This window comes from Marmota monax, unplaced genomic scaffold (assembly GCF_021218885.2).
Source record: "Marmota monax isolate L192 unplaced genomic scaffold, Marmota_monax_Labrador192_F-V1.1 WCK01_AAM20220418_F8-fsc00007, whole genome shotgun sequence".
Classification (NCBI taxonomy): Eukaryota; Metazoa; Chordata; class Mammalia; order Rodentia; family Sciuridae; genus Marmota; species Marmota monax.
Window position 1 is genome coordinate 24,371,113 of NW_026692781.1, and position 19,442 is coordinate 24,390,554.

Sequence of the window (19,442 nt, forward strand, 5' to 3'; positions counted from 1 at the left end):
GTGGCTCAGTTGTTAATTACCTCTGAGTTCAAGCACTGGTCCCCAAAACCAACCAACCAGCCAAACAAACAAACAAACAAACAAACAAACAAAAAACCCCTTGATGAGTAACAAGCATCTTGTGCTAGCTGCTAGGGGAAATGTTTCTTTATGGGTTATATGTTGCAGAGAGAGAGAAAAAGAGGGAGAGACTGAGAGATCAAAAGTGAGAGAGAGAAGGAGAAAAAGATCAAACTAGTACATTATAAGATATTTTTCTCCCCCAAAGTAGATCCGATATTTTTCCAATGAAATTAAAAACTAAAAAACAGAAGACATGTAGGTAGGAAAATATAAGTAAAAATTTTATTCCTAGAGGAATGTCATCTTTGAAGAAATTGCATGAGTCTTATCGATCTCAGAGTACTTTTCTGGAATATGTAATTAGATAATATTGTTATTGATTTCTATTTCATTAGGGATAAAGACATGATACTTTATTATGTTATTTTCCTGAATTTATTATTAAAGATGTTGACATTTGAGGTGATTAGAGTACTAGAAGATATAGATATTGCTATGAATTGATTATGTTTTAGAAGAATGTTTATTTTATTTCTGATTATAATGGTATTTTGTAAGGAATTTGTATAATGTAAGCAATTTGAAAAATAAGAATCGTACAAAGAAAAAATTGACAAACCTACAATCCTGCCATACAGGTTATAGACATTATTGCTTTTGTACATTTTCTTCCAGTAATTTTACTGCTCTCTTTTGAAAATATACACATTTTATACATGAAACTTTGTGTCCTACCCCCATCAACATTTTCCTATATGATTGAATTTCTCAATAAACCCCATTTTAATTGCTCTGTAATATTCCTGTACATCCATGGCTGTATTTTTAGTGTTCTGTTTATTTACATATTTATTTTTTTGTGACTTTCAATGACATCAGGATGAACATGACATAATGGTAGACACCAGCTAACTGCCAATCTCATTCAATTTTCCTTCTGGGCATAGAGATGAGCAAATTTCTCAACCTCCCTCACAGCTCTCTGTGATCACAACAATGAATTCTTTTGAAAGGAATGTGGGCAGAGGTGATGAGATGGGTGGAGTACAGTGCTTCAAGGGCTGGGCCAGAGACACCTCTGACCTGATAAGTCTCTCTTGCCTTCTCTGCTGCTGGCCTGAAGACGCAGGGTAAGCTTAGAAGACATTTGTAAAAGATAGCAGAGCACCTTTCACACAATTTCAAAAGGAATCCTGGAGCAGAATATCCCTAATTCCACTGCCTCTAAATGTTTAGATGAACTCTACTATGTTGAGCTACCAAGGTTGGGGGCTCATTCCTCTAGTACTAGCATAACAGGAACAGTGACATCTGAAAGGTGGTACTTCTACTCTCTAATCAAAACCTAAGCTATGTGGAAACCACACTGTGTAGTAAGGAAACTAATATCAGAGGATGGGAAGATAGAAACCCATGTAACACAGCAGTAAAATATACCTAATACTGTCACTAGAGATTGCCTGGAGGCAGATCAGGCACTTAGAGAGCCTGTGGCTTCAGGGAAAGAATGGAAAACAGAATTTTGTGATCCATATTGATTGTTACTGGATTCTATGAGGAGCGTATGAGAAGGAAAAAAATAAGTCTAGACATAGATGGCTGGCTTTCAAGTAGAAATTAAAAGAAATATATACAGGAAGAAATTTATGGCATCAACGACTTTGAAAGTTTTTTTAAAAAGGAAATGAAATGATGGAAAATGTCTTTCAGTGAATGCCCTCTGCTAAAATCAAATCAAGAGCATAACCTTTTCTCAAACTGAATGACTTCAAGGATGCTAGCACTAAACTGTGTGTACGTGGATGATGCGTAAGGGTGAGGAGGGAAGGGAAAAAAATCAGGACTGATAATTACGTTTAAGGAGGAAACTGGTTGGGGTTCCTGGCTTGTGGAACTGAGTAGAAGCTACTGGATTAGAAGCCTACTAGGCAAAAGCATATTTCCCAAAATATCATGAGCCTGGACTGAAAGCCTTTGACTGTTCAAGTCTCAGAATCATCCCTGAGCCCCCAAACTTGACGCCAAATGGTCAGAGAAGCTCTTACCAAAAGCCAGAATAAGGGTTAAGGAATGGCACTTACTTCCTTAAACATTGTCTTTTTTTTTTCTGTTTCCACATTTTTTATTGTTGCATTACAGTTATACACAATGATGGGATTTTGTTGTGATATATTTACATGTACACACAGTGTAATGATATAATTTGGCCCATATCACTTCCCAGCACTTCTTCCCTCACCTCTTCCCACCCCTTAAAGCCTTTTCTGTACTCTACTAATCTCCTTTGGATTTTCATGAGATCCCTGCCCTGACCCTCACCTTTCTTTTCCTTTTTCTTCTCTAACTTCCCCATATAAGAGAAAACATACAACCTTCTGAGTTTGGCTTATTTTGCTTAATATAATGGTCTCTAGTTTCATACATTGTTTTTGCAAATGACATAATTTCATTTTCCTTTTTGACTGAATATACTCCCTTGTGTATATAGACCACATTTTCTTTATCCATTCATCTATTAATGGACATCTAGGCTGGTTATGTAGTTTGGCTATTGTTAATTGTGCTGCAATAAACATGGGTATATATGTATCACTATAGTATGCTGACTTTAATTCTTTAAAAAAAAAATACCAAAGAGTGGTATAGCTGGGTCTTATTGTGGTTCCATCCTAAGCAGTGTCTTTAGAATTCTTTTCCAGGGTGAGTGCTACAGATGAGTGTTCACAATCTTTCCTATTATGAATGGGAAGATTTTTTTTTCCCCTTTTTGGTATTTATTAAGAATACTGTTTGGCAGTAAAAAAGGAATGAGGCACTAATACATGCTTCAACATGGAAGAACTTTGAAAACATGCTGAGTGAAAGAAGTCAGACACCAAAGACACATAGTGTATGATTCCATTTTTATGAAATATCCAATCAAAGCACAGTTTCAGAGGCAGAAGTGGATTAATAGTTGCCAGGCACTGGGCTGGGAGTGAGAAATGATTACAAACGGGCAGGAGGGACCATTTGAGGGTGCTGGAAATGTTCTAATGCTGTAATTTATATTAAAAAATCATTGAATCATATAAATAAAACAAGTAATTTTATGACATCTCAAAAATATTTTTTTAAAAAAAATCAGTGCTGGTAAACATGGAGGAAAACAAGCACTTGAACACACAATAAGTGAAATTTGGCATAATGTTTTGGAGACATTTAGAAACATGTATTCAAATTTCAAATGTTTATATGCTTTGACCTAGCAGTTCCATGTATAGAAATTTATTCTAAGGAAATAATTGGATTCATGCTACAGATTTATTCCTTGCAAAGTCATTCACAATATTAATAATTGAAATGTCTATCAAGCAACAATTAGTTAAGTACATTTGGATATATTTGAACATTGAAATGGCCTACAAGTATGGTCTTTCCATGAAAATTTTGAAAGCCTTTGACAGTATATGTGGAAAACTATCTAACAACAACAGAAACATAATTATAGTGTGGAATTTATGGTATGGAAACATGTGTGTCTGGAAAATCATGGGAGACCCTTTAGTTGGAATGTTTGTGTCCCCCAGCAAATTCATATGTTGAAAATTCATCAGCCACATTAATGGTATTTGGAGATAGGGCCTTCAGAGCTGATTAGGTCACAAGGGTGGGTGGGGTGCTCCTGTATAGGATTAGTGCCCTTATAAAAGAAGCCCCAGAGAACTGTCTTGTCCTTTCTCCTGTAAAGACACAGAAGGAGAAGGTGCCATTCTTGTGATTCTTAACAGGAAGTAAAGACAGAAAGAATGGGTAAATTTCCTTTGTATAAGACAGTAAATATTTAAGGAATTTGGACACCATATAGCCAGGTGACATAAATGTGATTCTAACAGCTATTTCTTATAGTATTTTAGAGACACATTTGCTTAGGAGATTTATGATATTTGTTGATAGATGCTAAAATCCAAAGTAAAGTATCTTTCTGTACATAGATCAATCAAATCTAAGATAAAAATGATGAAATATATCAGATCATGTATCAGAATTTTCTGAATAGATTAGGGTCTCTTTTGGGGGGCATACAACAGAAAAAATATCAATCCTTAAAAGGCAGTTTCACAGAGCTTCTCTGTTGTTGAGCAGCAGGAGAAAAGCTGTATGTTAAAGAGTATTGCCTTGTAGTTAATTTCAAAAAGGGAGCAAAAATAGCATATTGGTAGGGATTCTAAATTCCAGGTCATGTAGACATCCAGAGAAAACTAGGATTTTAAAAGAACCTGAATCGAGAGGTGACTGACAAATGGGTAATTAGACATTATTTAGAACCAATGAATATTCATGGCAATGAAAATACGGAGGTATTTGTGATGAAGAGAGAATGATGCATGTTTGTGAGGAAGAGAGAAACATTTGGATGTGAAGCATGGGACATTAACTGCCTGAAAAATAGGAAATACTGGGGCTATTTGAGAAATAAAGCACCAAACTCTTATTTAATATAAGAAGTTATGGTTCCTTTGAGCCTTTCTGTAAAAAGGAAGATTAAGGGTCTATCTTGCAATTTAATACAAAACTGTTCTAAATTTTTATGCAGACAGTATTTAGAATTGTATTATCATTTTCAACAGGTTACCATTCCCCTCCAGCTTCTGTACCCAACGGGAACGCTCTGTCTTTTGGCTGGGCTGTGTGTTGTAGCAGCCTATTCTTATTCCTTGGGACCAAATTCCATTTTATATTTTTAAAAAATTCTTTTATTTGTTCTTTTTAGTTGCACATGACAATAGAATGTATTTTGACACATTATACATACATGGAGTATTACTTGCTATTCTTGTGATTGTAGATGATATGGAGTTTCACTGGTGGTGTATTCATATGTAAACACAGGAAAGTTATGTCTGATTCATTCCACTGTCTTATTCCCAAACCCTTGCCCGTCCCTTCATTCCCCTTTGTCTAATCTAGTGAACTTCAACTCTTCTCTCCCCGCCACCTATATTGTGTGTTGGCATCTGTGTGTCAGAGAGAACATTCAGCCTTTGGTTTTTTGGGATTATTTCACTTAGCATGAGAATCTCCACTTCCATCCATTTACCAGCAAAAGCCATAATTTCACTCTTCTTTATGACTATAGCAGTAGCTCTGGGTGTCAGCTGTACATTAGCATCACAGGACACTTTTCTTTATGGCTGAGTAATATTCCATTGTGTATATATGTCACATTTTCAGATGCCATTTCAAAGTTTGGACTCTCAAGTAGGAGAAGCATATGTGTGAGAGGGGATCCTAGAGAGGGCTTCAGGAACCACCAAGAGGTTGAAAATCTCAGACCAGGTCACTATCTCTTCTCTGCAGCATTTACTTGCTCTCTTTCACTATTACTTTGGCCTGTAGCACAGTGGTTCACAACCTTGGCTGCATGTTGAGGTCACCTGGGGAATTTGAAAATAGTGTTGCCTGGGTTTCTTCACTGTCAGGAAGTCTAACTTAATTGGCCAGCATGTGGCTTATACCTCGGGGCTTGACCAGGTGCCCAGGTGATGCTAATGGACAGCTGATGTCCAGAGCCACTGCTATAGGCAGCAATTTTCAGAGTGTGTAGCAGAGCTATATTCCTTCAGGAGGCTCTAGGGGAAAACAAGTTTACTTGCCTTTTGTAGACACTGGAGGTTCCCATATTCTTGGCTTATGCGCCCTTCCTGACTTCCAAGACAGTGGTGTAGCATCTTCACAGTTCTCTCTGACTCTGATCTTTTTTTCTGTTGTCACCTCTCTTTTCTGACTCTCCCTCTTATAAGGATCTTTGGGATAATCACCCACTTCAAGATGTTTTTCAATATTATCTGTAAAGTCCTTTTTATCATGTAAGATAATGAAGCCAGAATTAGACAGGCAGTCAGTATAGATAGGTAAATTGAGTCAGGTCCATCAAGTGAGTCTGGGAAGTTGGAGACTGTCCCCTGAAGGATTGAAATGATAATTCCTTCAGAGCCCTTTCTCCACACTTATCGAGAACCTGCTCCAAGCTGTTGCCAAGGTAACCTGTCCCAGAAATTGCCCCTCCCTATAGGGAGCTATAAGGTTGTTACTGTGTCCTTGGCTGCTCCATCCTGCCCTTCCCCCTTCAGCACACCTATTTCCCACCTTTGGGCTATCCCACCAAGCATTCCTGGGCCTAGTCACACAAGCAGGAAGGAGAAAGATAAGGGGGAAAAGGCAGGAGAACAAAGGAAGCCTAGGATATACAAAAAGGGCAGAACACCTCACTTCTTGGGATACCAGGACACCAGCTATGGCCCCCTTCTCCCTCGCAGGAAAAGCCTATGTTACCCCTTTTATAATAAATGCTGCTTTATATTCTTGCCTTCTTGTGCTTCTCTGATGTTCAAATTTCAACATGTGGGGAAGCAAGACTTGTCACCCATAACTGGCGGTATCAACGTATTTACAGATTCTGGGGAATTGGATGTGGACACCTTTAGGGGACCGATACTTATCCTACCACACATGTGAAGAGACAAAAGAAATTGTATTTATATAGTTAGTTTTCTGCCACTACAATTAAATACCTGAGATAATCAGCTTATAAAGACAAAAGTCTTATTTTGGTTCACAGTTTTGGAGATTCTAGTCCACTATACTGACCCTTTGGCAAGGCAGTATATCATGATAGAAGTTCACAAACAGCAAAACTGCTTGCTTCATGGCTAGAAAATGAAAGAAAGGGGAAGAGATTGGGGTTCTGCAATCGCCTTCAAGGAAATCCCCCCAGTTACCTGAAGACCTCTGATCAGGCTCGATCTCTTAAAGGTTCAAACTTCTCCCAATACCACTGAGCTGGGCACCAAGCCTTTACATTATGGACTTTCTGGGGACACTCTAGATTGAAACTGTAGTTATAGGAAACATTATTTGATGAGATCCTGGGGACTAAACTGGAGTATTCAAAAGAAGTTTCATGAGGAGATTCACAGGACAGTAAATTTAAAATTGTTGTATCAGTAACATTCGTGGGGATTTGTAAAATTCCTGAGCCCTGTCTCAAACTGTGATTTAGTAGGTCTGCTTCAGCCTGGGCTCTGCCTTGATGTGTGCACCCTCTCAGCCCTTCACCAGTAGTACTCCTAGCTGGTGGTTCTGGGAAAGTGGTGTTGAGACCACACTTGTAAAAGCTCGTGTGATTAATGCAGTGAGAAACACTGGGCCAGAGCCAGCAGCTTTATCAACTCAGGGTAAACACCACAATTACTGGGAGAACTCTTAATAATACAGCTTCCCTGAGTCCCACTCTTGGATTTGTGGTTCCAGAGGTCTGGGGAGGGCCAAGGCCCATGTTTTTGAAAATCCTCCTGAGTGATTCTGACTAAGTAACTTGTCCCCACCTGCAGGGCACCCTCTGTATCCTCGGAAGTTACCTTTTCCACCTCTGGGCAGGGCAACTGCCTCTTTCAATATCCGTTAGTCCTCCTTACCTATGATTTTGTTTTTCATAGTTTCAGTTACTGGTGGTCAACCGCAGTCCAGAAATATTAGATGGAAAATTCCAGAAATAAACAATTATTAAGGTTGAAATCATGTGCCATTTGGGAGGCATGATAAACTCGCTCATCATCCCACTCCATCCCACCCAGGACATACATTTACACATTTCCATTTTAATATTTGAATACATTCCTTTCAGGAGTAAAACTGTTGGCCAATTTTTCATGGTTCCATTATTATTCCTTTTCTCACTGGTGTTTGGCAAAGACTCTGGTAGCTTTTTGGCTTACTATGAACAGAGGCTTTTAGTAGTGTTGTATTTAGTTGCTATTGTTTATGGATGTAGTTAATATTTTGTGATTATTTGAAAATATGTCTCAATGTTTCTATAGTTAATTGCAATAGATCTATCTTTGGTTCAATTCCTATATTATTGATTCTGGAACCAGCATGTATGTCAATGGAGATTTTTAGAAAATTAGATGCTGATCTCTTCTATATCCATTCACATATTCATCTATTGGAAATTTTGGCAAAATGGTTCTAACCAGCTTTGAAACTTAAGCCAGTGCAATGTTAATTTTTTGGATTCAACTCTTCCCAGATGGGTGAATAAATAAAAGCCAATTTCCTCTACACTCAGGAGTTTAAAGTTGTGTTTAAGGACAACTTTAATTAAATGCTCTTTCCAAATATGATGTAGTCAATGATGGAAGGTATAGAAATATTAAAATTTTAGAATAGATTAAAGAAGACTTTTTTTTTTTTGGTCAAGAAAGGATAATATTGAATCTTTGCAGCAGAGGTAGGGAGGTTTGAGTTGGTTGAGTGATTAGATGAGGAGGTAAAGCATAGACCCCCTAAAGATCACAGTGGTTCTCCCTTATCCCCACTTCTGCTTTTTGTGGTTTCAGTTACCTATGGTCAACTGTGATCTAAAAATATAAAGTGGAAATTTCAGAGATAAACAATTTATAAGTTTTAAATTCTGAGTAGCATGATGAGATGTTGCACAATTCTGCTCCAATATGCCAAGGACACAAGTCATCCCCTTCTCTGGTATATCTTCATTGTATATGTTACCTGCCTATTAGTCACTCAGTGGCCCTCTGGGTTATCAGATCAACGACCACAGGATCACAGTGCTTACGTTCAAGTAACCCTTGTTTTAGTTAATAATGGCCGCAAAGTGCAGGAGGAGTGATGTTGGCAATTTAGATATGCCAAAGAGAAGCTATAAAGTGCTTTCGGTAATTGAAAAGGTGATGGTTCCCAATTTAAGGAAAGAAAAAAAAAACACCATATACTGAGGTTGCTAAGATCTATGGTAAGAACAAATCTTCTGTGAAATTGTGAAAAAGGAAAAAGAAATTCCTGATAGTTTTGCTGTCTCACTTCAAACTGCAAAAGTTACAGCCACAGTTCATGATAAGTGCTTAGCTAAGACGGAAAAGGCATTAAATTTGTGGGTGGAAGACATGAACAGAAAATGTGTTCCAACTGACAGCAACATGTTGTGCCAGAAAGCTCTGAGCCTCTCTGAAGACTTCAGCAAGGGATCCCATGGGACAGAGACACCAAGCCATCTACTGCAAGTAAGGGACAGTTGCACAGATTCAAAAATAGATGTGGATTGAATAGTCTAAAAATTACTGAAGAGGTGAATTGTTATTATTTTCATTCTGTTACTGTGCCTAATTTATAAATTATATTATTTACATGTATATTTGGAAAAGACACCACTTATGTATGGCCCTGTATGATCCTCTATTTTAGGCATCCACTGGGGATCTTGGGACATACTACCTGTGGAGTGTGAGTGAGAGGTGGTGGGATTGGGGGTACTGTATTCAAAAACCTATTGTACCAGCTACCATTCTTTTTCTTTATAGCTGATTAAACTATGGATTATGTCCATTCTTTATTTTTATATCCCCAATTCCTTTTTCAGAGCCTGGCACACAGTGGGTTCCCAGTCAAGGTTTTTGGACTAAATCAGTGATTCTCAGCATTTATTTTGCATCAGAACCATCCAGAGGGCTTGTTAAAATATAAATTTTGGGGATATGCCCCCAGAGGTTCTGACTGGGAGGCCTTAGTGGACCCCAAGAATTTGCATTTCTAAGAAGCTTTCAGGGGCTGCAGGTGCTGTGATGTGGGTACCACTCTTTGAGATCACTGCAATAACTAAAGTTTAAATAGTTAAAGCTATAGCCACCCCCCATGAAAATTTCCATATGTGGTTGAGGGATTTAAAACTTTCCCAGTTTTCTGAGTTGCCCTTACTTTTTCATCATTTCTATTTTTTTTCACTTTAAAATTTTTAACTTCTAGAAATTGAAAAAGAAAATCATATTTCTCCAGTAATAGCTATCCTATAATGTTTTGTTGTTTATTTCTTCTCTACATGTGAATTCTCTAGAGACAGAACACTTGGAAATATTCGGGAAGTTCCTGTTGATAAAAGTAAACCTTCAATTTTTTTTCTTTGGTATTGTGGATACATAATCTAAAAAGTAAATAGAATTTTTTTAACCTGAATCTCACAGTGTTATTTTTGCTTGTTTGGTTAATTTATTTATTTTTGGTCATAGTCCTTAAGGAGGGTAAAATGTTTAAAAAAAAAAGGAGTTGACCACACACATGTTATGAGGCTAGTCACTGCTGGAAAAAGCACAATTAGGAAAGGTAAATATTACTGAGTGACTTGTACCATTTGCCTGAGACTTGGCAGTGGATACTTTTTATTATATAAATAAATATAATTTTCAGGAAGTTAATTTCTCTGGAAGAATAGTTGACTTTACCACCCCCTGTATTTAGAGTATCATACAATCATATTGATAAGGGATTAGTAGCCCTTATATTATTTTCCAAAGACATTACATATAGGGGGATAATGTGGACAGTATTGATACATAGAGATCCTACATAGGGCACTGGCAGCCTTTATATTTATTTTTTTCAACCAAATAAATCCTTCTTAAGATTTAAGACCGCTTTCCTTCCTTATTCATAATTACAACAGTACAGTCTTCTCATAAAACACTCCCTGATGTTTGGATCAGCCTTGCAGACAGCCTTATGCCTTTGAATCTGAATGCAGTTACAGTTTCTGGTGGCAAAGTAGTAAAAGGTATTGATTTTATTTATTGTACTGCTATGAAAAGGTTGTATAACTGGATTGATGGGTTGGAGAATTACTAAAAATATTTTTATAGGGCTGGGAAATTTTAATCTTGTGTACAGTGCTGAATTTGACTATATTGCTAGGCTGAAAAGAGGCATCTTATAAGCTAAGAACTACTCTTTGTAATAAGATCTTGGAATGAACTATTCTTGCATGGCTATTTGTCTTTAATAACATTTAGTGCTTACCATGTGTGCGTGCTGTTAGATCATTTCCTTTCTCCTCCTCCTACTCCTCCTTCTTCTGCCTTTTACACAGGTCTAAAAGATACAAATTGGTATAAGATGGTAAAAACATTTCTGTTCTCATTATCCAAAATAGCCATATTCAAAACCAAACATTTGATAAGGTTTGAGTTGCATACAATGAAATGCATGCATCACAAATGTATAATTAGACCGTCTTGACATAGGACTGCATTCCTGCAATGCATACCCTTTGTCTATTAAGACACAAACATTTTTATCATCTAGAAAGTTCTTTCTGTCAAACCTCTTTCCAATCAATCTCTCCTTCTCTCTCAAATAACCATGATAGAATTTCTTTTGGTACACACTCCCTTGCGTCTGGCTTCTTTCACTCCACCCAATACTTTTGAGGTTCATTCCATTGTGTGTGTTAGCAGTTAGTCCATTTTTATCGCTGAGCAGTATTTCCCATGAACAAGATACAGGCAGATTTGCAATGTCCCAGTGAGATTTTCCCAACTGAGTGAGAGTGGATACAATCTAAGTGCTATCCTTTAGCTATTTCTTCCACTGGTCATACTTAAAACTTAACACTTAAGCCATTTTTTTTTTTCCGTAAAGTACAAATCTTGGCCTTCCTTTATCAGGAAGGGAAGGAAGGACTCCCTATCAGATTTCACAATAGTAAATCAGAATTTAAATATAGAAGACTTGGTATTTCTAGCAAGCTCCCTTTATAGATATTATGAATTGACATTATCACTTTTAGCAAATATTTTGTAAATAAAAGAGTAAAAGAAAGGGCTTGCAGAATGCAAAAGTGCCAAGTTGCTCCCAGTAATTATGTTGATGGATTGCAACAAGCAGAGACGTGAAGCGAAGGGATAAGGTGAGCTGGGGGTCAGACATAATTAATTAAGGGGGAGCTAGGGAATGGGATTTGAGCAAGTTACTTCACTTTTCTATGGTTGAAAAGAGGGGTAGGGGCTAAAACAGAAGAGAGAGAAGAAAGCAAGCTTCTGTCAGTTTGCGATATCTCCAAGAGGGAAGAAGGTTTCCCTTTACGTAAAGCAGAACACAGGCCTTCTTTGCTTTTCTTGATCTCCATCCTCCACCTGCTGCCTCCCCAAGGGCTGCAAACCTCACCTGTGTTTTCCTTGTCGTCGCCTCCCAGCAGAAATGTGAATACAGTTCAAAACTAATAGAGCAGCATATCAGTGCTCCTGACTCACAGGTTGAAAAACATAGCCCAAAGAAATGGGATCTTTTCCCTCACATATGGTGATAAGGTGCTTAAATGCCAATGTGATAAGAACAAGATAAATAATTGCTACAAGTCCTGAGATGCACCCAAAAATATCAGGCTGGCACCACACTCTACCCAGTGAAATGTTTTGGATGGTCTGAGGGTGGGGGAGGGAAGCATATACTTTTCATTTATACAATTTATTCTTTTTAGATGCCAAACTGCCATGAAACATTTCTATCACTGTGGTGAAGCGTCTGGCTATCTCAGGCTTGCAGTTGCTGCTCAAACACTGTGCACAGATAAACATGTGTCTCGTGTTTCATCTGCTTTGTTCGGTGCATCTTTGGGCCTATCTCCTGGGATGCTACCACAGCCCACTCATCCTGGAGGGTGGGGCTCAGAGCTTCCCAGCTGTTCCATGTTACCAGGCTAATGCATCCCCACTCACTACTTGCTGAAGGCCTTTCCCTTCTCTCCTCTCAGGGACTGGGGAGGAGGAGAGATGAGGTGACTGAAGCCAACTTGACCATTGTCCTAGCCACCTGTTTTCTTTCTTTCTTTCTTTCTTTTTTTTTTTTTGGTGGTGGGGCTAGGGATTAGAACCCAGGGCCTTATGTATACAAGGCAAGTACTCTACCTACTGAGCTATATCCCCAGCCCTGTTACATTTTTAATATGCCATATTGATATTCACTTGAAAAATTGTATGTATTATATTTATAAGTAAGACTGTTGAGATTGTTAGGGATCATCATTTTCACCGTAAGAGACAGGAGACACAAGTAAAACATTTTAAAGAAATAGGATACTTTTGATTAAATTGAAACTTGAACTATTTGAATATTTAAAATTTGAAATTGACATTTGATACTGAATAGCAAATATTCGAATATATTTGAATTTTAAATATAGCTATGAATTAATGATGTTTCAAAAATGTTTTTTAAAAAAACCTAGAAGCTATGACAACCCAGTTAACACTGAGAATGGTCCTGGAATACTATTCCCTGATAAATGGTGTAGAGTAGGAAACGACAAATCAAGACTCCATCATATTATTATGCAGAAAAGTAAGGAAGCTGACTACTGGCCAAAGGTGGATGATTTGACTATCGAAACTAATAAAAATGGCCATTGATCAAAACATACTAATTAAATAAAAATCCTGGAATTTACAATGATACTCAAAAGAGAAAGCTAAAGCAAGAAACAACTCATTTTTTTTCCTTCCTGAAGGTAGTGTATCATCTCTGTGCTCTGAAAATTAGTAACTAAGAGAAAAGAATTAAGACTTGATTACTTTTCCTGTTAAAAACTTATTTGCATTACAAAGTAGCCCTGGTTGACAAGGGAAAGCTTTACTTACAGAAGTATTTTTACCTAATAAATGTAGAAAATAATAAAAGTAGTAAAAAAATCACTGTTTTTACAACATGTTATGAAATAATTGATTCAGGAAATAAATATCAATGGATGCTAAAAACTAAGAAATATTAATGAGGAACTGGACATTGTAAGGGAGTTGAAGGGTCTTGCAACAACTACCCACTCCATTGCAAAAGTCACTTCTTGTAGCAAGGGCCATGGGGAGATGACCATGTTAGACAAAGAGAGATTGCCAAGACATGTCAACATTAACAACAGAAACAACCCCCCCCGAAAAAAACCCTTTTAAATATATCTATATCTTGAATTTGCATGTGCATTCTAGAAAAAAAAGGAAAGAAAAAAAAAGAAAAGAATAAGAAAGAAAGAAAGGAATGTGGCTAGTTTGTGGACATGGTGGTGTTTCTAATCACCACTTAAGAAGTATGTAGTTGACCATGATTCTTGCATCCCTTCCCCAATTCCCAACTCTCCCCTTCCTACCTTCACTGAAATCTTGAGGGAACAAGTTTATGAAACTGAGAGCACATATCAGAGCATAAATAACCAGAAACTCAAAACAGAGCTTGTCTGAGGTAATCATGGATTCTGGGGTCATAGAACAAATGCTGTAATAAAAACCAGATAATTTTGTGACCAATAACAGTTATAGTTACATATGCTGAGAAAAAAGTAATCAAATTTCATGCTATATGATGGAAATCAGTTGCTGTACTATGCAGGATTGTGCTGCAGGGGTCAAAAAAGAAATTTCCCCCTAACTGTGTACAGAATATTAATAGTTGATTAGAGCACATGCATTTTTTTTCTCTCTCTCTCTCTCTCTCTTTCTTCCTCTCTCTTAAATAAAAGTATATCTAATAGGAACAGTGGTCCAAAATGCAAACCCCACTTAATCAGGCCCTTCTGTTTAAAATTCAGAGCATGTTTATATACATGTGTATGTATCCAACCAGTTTTATTTAGCTTATAGTCGTTCACACTGCCAGAATTAGTCGTATATATACATATATACACAAATTTTATGTGGATGATTTCATAGTGGATCATAGCTAACTGTTAGTAGTAGAGAGTAAATATTCTTAAACCTTAGGAGTAATATTAGGTCATAAACTAAATTGTATAATGTGCGATAGACTATAGTCTACCAGGTTCTGTGATTGTTCCTCCTCTTTCTGTCCTCCCTCTTCCTTCCCTCAATTGGCTTCCTTTGAGAAGCTTATGAATAGTCACGATTACCTTCAGAGAAAAATGTAAACATGAGAAAAATTAGTCCACAATTTTGGGGGGTTTTTGTTTGCTCCCCTAAAGACAACTGTGTCTTGTCTTCCAAAGGCCCCAGTAATTGCTCCTAGTCCACATGCTCTTCTGCAGTGTGACTTGTGCTACCCCATTAAGAGGGGAAGTCGAATTGTTCTTATCTTGCTTCTGGGTAATGCTGAGTCATTAGCTGAACCCAAAGAATGCAGTAGCAACAATGTTCTGGGACTTCCAAGGTTAGACAGCCTTGCAGCTTCTACCTGGGACTGGTAGGACACGTACTCTTGGGACACACCTTTTTAGAGCCAGCTGCTGGGCTCTAAGGGTGGTAAACTACAAGGAGAGATCACAAGTGGCCACCCTGCTTTGCATACAGAGCTCATGGTCAACAACTAGCATCAGTTGCCTGCTCTGTGAGGAAGACTTCTTAGACAGTCATCCCAGTGAAGCCACCAGAGGTCTTTGATCTCAGCCAACATCTGACTGCAGCTGCTTAACGAACCCCGTTCTTAAACTGTCCACGTGTGTGGAGTTCACCCAAAGCACCATGAGAGGTGATACTGATTTTCTGTTCTACAACAGGGAGTTTGGGGTGATTTGTTCCACAGCAACCAAATGGTAACACCCACCAACCCCTGTCGAGAACACACTATTCTTCATGATTTATTGAGAAAAGGAAAAAATGTAAGTATAATAAATTTGAGTTACAAATTATTAAAACACAATATTAGTTTCATATTTGTATATCTTACAAAAATTACTACCCAAATTGTTACAACATTTAGATAGGTTATGAATTTGAGGGTATTTGGTCTTTTAGTTCATTTTCAAATCAATAAGTACACAAAGGCTGGTTGTTTGTATGCTACTACCACACCTGATTATTACAACATCAGGTGTCAGTCTTCTCTGAACTTGGATGATTCTCATATTAAATACTGCAGAATGCAGCACTGTGTCTCTTTCCCTCTTGCTTCCCCTCCCTGCTCTTTCCTGCTTTCTTCTCTTCTGCCTATTTGTCCCTTCCTCACCCTGTTCATAGGCAAATAAAAGCCACATATGTTACTATATCACTCTTATATGGTCAATATTGCCAATCACCTTACCCCCCAACCAGCTGCTTAACTTTAATTATTTTTTAATTTTTTTAACCAAGTAGCATTGAGAAGAAAAACCTTTGAAAATGATGTCTCATATGCCTAGACCTGGAAATTCCACTGTTAGAATCCTTTTCCTTAGACAGCAATGGTTGCTTTAGATAAAGATGTACTTACACATCATGCTAAGTGAAATAAGCCAGACTCGGAAAACTGAGGGTTGAAAGTTTTGCCTCATATGTGGAAACTAGAGCAAAAAAAGGCAAAGGAGGTGGGTGGAGGGGTCAGATATCATAATTACATAGGGAAAATCAGTAGGGTAGAAAAAGGAGATTGGGAGGAAGGAAGGATGGGAAAGAGGAGGAAATGTGGAATGAATTTAATAAAATCATGTTATATGCATATATAAATGTACCACAAGGGACATATCTTTATGTATGTGTAGAAATAGCAACCAAAAAAATATATAAAAGAGTGAAAGGAAGGTCAGCAGAGCAGAAGAAGAAGAACATATGTAGGAGTAGAGGGAAAGTATCAGGGGGACAGAAGTTGAAATCAAATTCCATGCATTTATAATTTTGTTGAAATGAACCCAACTACTTTGTGTAACTGTAATGCTCTAAAAAGAAAGATGTAATTGCAAGGATGTTTACCAAAACATAACAAAAGAAAATTGGAAATAATGTAAATATGCATCTTTGAGGGATTTTAATAAGTAATGGTATATCCATACTACAAAATACTATGCTGCAATTAAAATTAAATAAATCTATTTATATTTGTATGGTAAGATTTTCAGAATATATTGCTCAATTTAAAAACAAAGTGCAAAACACTAATTAAAATGAATATTCATTCAATATATATATATTGAATGAATATATATATAAAGAAAACTCTAGACTATATACCATGCTGTCAACAGAGTATACCCTTGAGTGGTGGGACCATAGGGTGACTTTCAGTTTCTTTTTTCAACATTTTTATATTACACTTATTACTTTTACAATACTACCAATATTTAATACAGCTTTCATTTAAGTTGAAAGTTGTCAAGAAAGTAGGTCATCAGTGACCCACAAAATGCAAAATGGTTACTATGTGTGGTGATGTGTTAATAAATTTGATTTTCATAATAAATTTGATTCTCACTTTGCAATGTGTAAGCATGAACTCATTACTCTGTGTACTTCAAATATATGAAATTTTTATTTGTTAAATATTCTTAAAATGTTATAGAAAGAAAAGAATTTATAAATCAAATTTATAAATTTGTTGATTGGAACCACCTTCTTATTATTTCTTATTATGCCTATTTTTTTTTCTGTATAGGAAGAAGTAATGGTGTAATCTTCCAGGGAATCCATGTCCTCACCTATAAAATACCTCAAGGAATTCTCTCCCGCTTACTATACTCAATATATTCTCCCTGACACCATATCTCCTATCACTTATGGCTTAGGACTTGTGCTAGTTACTATATGTATTACTTTTCACAGATTCATGATTAGTTTTTACATGTATGTAGTCTACATCCTCAACTATATGTAAATTCCTTGGTTATTGTCTTTTCTTTCCATTGTACTGTCTACTGTGTTCAATAAATGCCAACTGTTTTTCTGCTTCGTGGTCTACATCAAGAGGTTGTCAAACCATGGCTTGTGGATCAATCAAACTTGATGGAACATTAGTGTTTAAATAGTTCACAAACTAAGAATCATTTTGACTCTTTTAAAAAACTGAAAAAAAAATCAAAATAACAATAACATCTTATAACTCATGAAAATTATCTGATATTCAAATTTCAGTGCCCAAATACAAAGTTTTATTGGAAGGCAGATACAGTCCTTTGTTTACATATCTCCCATGGCTATTTTACACTACATTAGAGTTGAAACAAATAATATCTGGACTGCAAAGCCTAAAAACGTTTACTAGTGGGTTCATTGCAGAAAAGTGCAAGCCCCTGACTTGATGTAGTAAGAGTAGGTTGCACAAGAAATGTTCTTTTAGAAACATCTGCTGCTGTGGAGTGCCCCTGTAGACTGCACTGTCATTCTTGAGTTCTTCCTGTTTCTGTGTAGCAGGATTATACACCCAAACCCTTGCGCATGTGGCAGTGCAGTGTCACCCAGTACACATGGCATAAATCCCTGCCCTGGTGACTTTAGGCTTGGTCATGAAATGCTTTGGCCAATGGAATATCAGCAGATGTGATATGAGTGAGGCTTTAAATGTGCTTGCAGAGTTTGGCCTAGGTTCCTGAGCTCCTGTGATCTGCAATGAGGTGGCAGCCATCTGTTCTGGTAACCATTGGCCCCAGCATGAGAGACATGCAGAGCAGATCTGAACTTGAACCAGAGTCAGCCCAGCCAGTGCACAGGCCTGAGAGTGAGAAATGAATGTTTGCTGTAGAGAGTACTGAGATTTTGGGATTGTTTGTTATGCAAAGACTGAATACTATGGGATTCATCACTCATTAGTTATGGTGATATTTGCGTAGTTCTCCTATGCTAAAAATATAGCAACTAGAAATCTCCTTTAGTTTAGAAAGAAGTGATATGGATTACTCCAGGTAACCCATGAATGTAATATATTTATACTGCTTTATGAGTATAGTCATAAGTTTGAGAAAAGGCTATTTATCTTTTTCACAGATCTATTCTAATGCCTTGAAATTGCTTTTTTTGGTGGACTTGTCCAATATTATGAAAGCCACTTATTTGCTGTTAAAATGAATGAGCTGAGCTCCGTTGCTTCCTCCTTCCTTCACTCCTCTTGTCTGACTGCATTGTGTGGCTGAGGAGTTAGATCAGGGGTAGAGTGCTTGCTCAGCACATGCAAGACCCTGGGTTCAGTCCTCAGCTCCACAAAAAAACAAAAATACAGGTTTGCATGGTGAGACATGGGGTTGTCTGTATGCATTTTTATATGCCATTTCTAAGTCTTGAAAGGCAAATATATTTTACTTGTAAAATGGAAAATTTTTAAACATATTATATTGGTGTTTTTCCCATGAATATTTAGAAACTGATTGATAGTAGTGAGTGCATGATTTCTTTAAAGTAAGGTTTCTTAACAGTGACACTACAACTTTTTGGTCTAGACAATTACTTGCTGTGGGAAGCTGTCCTTCGAATTTTATGTTTAGCAGTATCTCTGGTCTCTCTACACTAGATGCCAATAGCACATCCCAGACCCCTTCTCTCTCTAACTGTGCAATCGAGACCATTGAAAATATCCTTTTACATTTCCAAATATCCTCCTGGAGGCAAAATCATCCTCACTTGAGAACTACTGCCTTAATGAAGGAATTCTAATACAGTGGCTTTCATATCTGGTTACACATTATAATAACCTAACAAGTGTTATTTTTTAATCTATTATTATTTTTTATTTTTGGGGGACTGGGGATTGAAAGTAGGGGCACTCTAACACTGAGCCACACAGAGCCTCCTTTTTAAATTCTTTTTTGAGACAGGGTCTTGCTAAGTTGCTTAGAGCCTCACTAAGTTGCCTAGGCTGGCCTTGAACTCCTCCTG

The 19,442-nt window shown here is 37.2% G+C and overlaps 1 long non-coding RNA gene across 1 annotated transcript in view; it reads left to right on the forward strand.

The window, feature by feature from the left end:
- The window catches only part of LOC131424280 (uncharacterized), a 139,433-nt gene extending 121,310 nt beyond the window's left edge, over window positions 1–18,123 (forward strand). Inside the window, exon 6 of the long non-coding RNA XR_009227046.1 lies at window positions 17,233–18,123. This is a non-coding gene — a long non-coding RNA (uncharacterized LOC131424280). The remainder of the gene's footprint in view (window positions 1–17,232) is intronic.
- The last annotated feature ends 1,319 nt before the right edge of the window (window positions 18,124–19,442 follow it).